The sequence below is a fragment of the Loa loa genome (genome assembly GCF_000183805.2).
Source record: "Loa loa unplaced genomic scaffold supercont3.93, whole genome shotgun sequence".
NCBI classification, from domain to species: Eukaryota; Metazoa; Nematoda; class Chromadorea; order Rhabditida; family Onchocercidae; genus Loa; species Loa loa.
Window position 1 is genome coordinate 199,325 of NW_018108273.1, and position 3,672 is coordinate 202,996.

Sequence of the window (3,672 nt, forward strand, 5' to 3'; positions counted from 1 at the left end):
TCAAGACAAAAAAACGTAATTGAATTGACAATAGGTTTAAATTAAAATACAACAAAACAAAAAAAAAAAAAAGAAAAAAGAAAGAAAGAAAAAAGGAAAAAACAAAATAATTTTTTAGTAGAAAAGATAATGTGCGATTATGTACTTCTTCGTTTGATTAATTCCTTGGACGGATTAAAGGTTTATCGTCCTATTTGATTCTTTTCCCAAGCCGCAATTGAAATAAATGAAGCGTGATAAAGGTCCTTTCTAGGCCTTAGAGCCTAATAGTACTTTTAGCCTAGTAGCAGGCACTTTTCCGAAATGTGCTTTTCTTGTTCTTGCTGAAATTTTATGACAAAAGATTATGAATAGATCCTGTGTTTCTTTTAATACATCAATTTTTCTCTAATTAATCATCAATATGTTTTAAACTTTTTTTCTGTATGAAATATTTCTTCAGAAAAAAAAAAGAAAAAAAGCAAGCTTGTATAATTTACATCAAATCAGCATAAAAAAGGTTTAATTCTTTGTTAATTCATGCATGAAACTTCATAGTAATGAGATGCTAAAATCATTATTCCCAAAAGCACTAAAATTAAATCTATTTTTGAAATAAATTCTTCCTAAATCAAATTCCCAAAGCAGTTCATACTTTTGCTAACTTTTATTTAATATGAAAGAAAGAAAGGATAAAAAGCACAATTTAATTCTTTCGGAATAAAATTCAATTATCACTAGCTTATATAAAAATATCATTATTTCTAGCCTAAGAATGATATCGTTTAAGTACTGCAAAGTGATACATTATCAGATTTTACACTTTTATTATTTAATGATGAAATTAGGTTGAGAAATTGAACGAAACTGAGAAGATATTAATGGAATCAAGCTATGTTTGCAATATTACTACTAAAGATTGAAAATTAATTCCATTATTTATTTAATCCTTTCCATTACAAAGAGATCGATTAACAAAATTTTGGATTTTTCATCAAATTCGAGTATTCGATGAAAAAGACTATAGCAAAAGTTAAGTGCTATATGGGAAATTCCTCAATTTTCATTACACAAAAATAAAACTTCAAAATAATAATTATCAATCTTTAATTGAAAAGACAGAAAAAATGTATCAATTAATTGTCGAAGTATAATTAAGTAATTAGGATGGAATTATTTTGCCTGTTGAATTTTGCAAATCTTTCACAATGCAATGGTTTATCAAATAAAATATGAGAATATGAATCATTTGAAATGACAAAATTATGCAAATTGTTTGAGGGATAAATGAAGAATTTGAAGGATTAACTTTTATTTTCATGATATCTTAGACTGGTCAATTTACCAAATGAATAATGACCAATGAAAGGACAAATAAATAATGATCGATAAAAAAAATAAAATAAAATAAAATAAATGTTTACCATTAGAGAGCATGGCATTATTTAATTAATGATAACCTTATGAAATGTATTATGAAGAAAGGTAAAATGTCAATACATTTCACCTTCTCTCCCTAATATGTTTGCATTTTTTTTTCCAATTATTTTTATCAATGAATATTTTTCAAGAATTTTTGGAAAAAGAAATGAAATTTTGACGATGTTAAAAATGTATGTTTAATCATTGATCAAATCATATTTATCAGCCAAAATTTTCATCATTAACATCGCGCAAGTTTTATTCCATTCTATTAGGTCATAGTTCAAAATTGTTAATTTCAAAAATTACGATGGATTTAATTATTTCCTAAACATTTACATGACATTGTTAATTAAATATGAATTAAAACATTTCGAGTTATCTAATTCATGAAAAACTGATAAATTTAAAAAGCAATTCATAAGGGAATAATGAATCGGCCATATAAAAGCATTTTATATCAACTATTAAATTCATTCAATCTTGGCAAATATTCCCATGAGTTTAATCCTAAGTTTAAAATTTATGCTTTTATGGATGATAACATTCTAAGTTAGCCTTTCCATGCTATCTATATGCAAAACATTAATACACACATAGTACATCCACCGAACTTTTCATAATTATTATCATTGGTAGTCTAAACTTGAGGGATTGTTTAAAAAAAAAAAAAAAAAAAAGATAGGAAATGACTCATCAGATGCTGAGTGATAAATATGAATATTTTAAATTATTTCTCTCTTAGTATCGTGGACTAATTAGGCAATATTCCAAACTGATTAATTAGTAATATACTTGATAAAAGGCTAAAATAGGTTGCATAACACTGTTGAATAATTTCATTTCAGCATCCAACAATAGTTATCAATTGAAATCTGATATACTTTGAAATAATTGATTGGAAAGTAAAGTTAAATTGCAAACAGTACTGCTTGAAATTTGGTATCCAAAAATAATTACAATAATATGTATGAGTGAAAAAAATGTCTGATAAAAGATAATAGCTTAAGTTTTAATTATACTTTTAAATGCATAACTTATAGGTCTTATAGAATGATAAGATTATAACAAATCAATTTCAAAATTCTATAAAGAAATGATAAGAAATAAATATTGATTTTATTGATTGCAACAAAAGAAAAAATGTCATTCTTCACTTAATATTTTCAGTATTTTTCAATATTTCCATTATCTTTCTAATATTTTCAGTACTTTTTTTTTATTTCTGTTTTAATGGCAATACAAAATTTGAAAACTTTAAGAAGTATGCTAAAGTATTAAAAGAAAATGGAAAAATTTTTAAATGAATTTTTTCTTTTTTTTTAGAGCAATTTTTTGAGCAATTTTTTTTTTCATCCATTGATAATCAGACATTTTATAATGTTAGACATTAGGAAAGCATCTCGATAAGCAATTAGCCACTTATGAAAATTATTGGCCATTTATTTGAAGTAGCTTTTAAAGTACCTCAATTTTCCAGGCTCTTTTGATTTTGATGCTTATTTCGTAAAAGGTATAAAATGGATTATCTGAGAATAAAAGTTTAACAAATTTTAACTTACAAGTATTTGAGTATGATATTCTTATCTTTTTCTTTTTTTTTCTTTATGTCCATTTTCTTTTTTTTTCATGATTGAAAATATTTCAATTAAAATGAAAGATAAAATGCAAAAAGATAAAATATATTAACAAAGATATATTGGAAGAAGCGAAAAAAAAAGTCTGAAAAGAGTTTTTTTTTCGGCCAGGAAATTCAATTTTTGATTATTTAATTATATTTTAAGTTCTTACTACTTATTGAATATTTTTAACAAAAATGTGTTCAAAATTGCAAATTCTTTAAAAAATATGCTTTTTTTTTGCTCTTTTTTGCTAAGTTATCATCAGATTGCTATAAATTTTTCACTTTATCAAATTCATTCCAAACATTCAAACAACAATTATCCTTCTTTTTTAATCTGTTGAAACAATTTAATTGTTTATTAAACATTTTTCAAACTAAAAATGTCCTGATACAAATACCAGAAATGTACTTGTAAAATTATGTCACATCATTTGGTGTTATTGTCATCGCTATTACACCAATGCTGCAATTAAAAATGTTCGCATGAATATGTCATCTTACCTGTGATACTTTTTAGAAAGTACGATAATATACGATCATGTCTAGTTTCAACCTTTTTTATTTTCTCTTTTCACTTCACCTAGCTGGTTGTTATTACATTCCAAAAACATCGTACTTTTCGTCTTTTATATTTTCCTCGTCTCTTT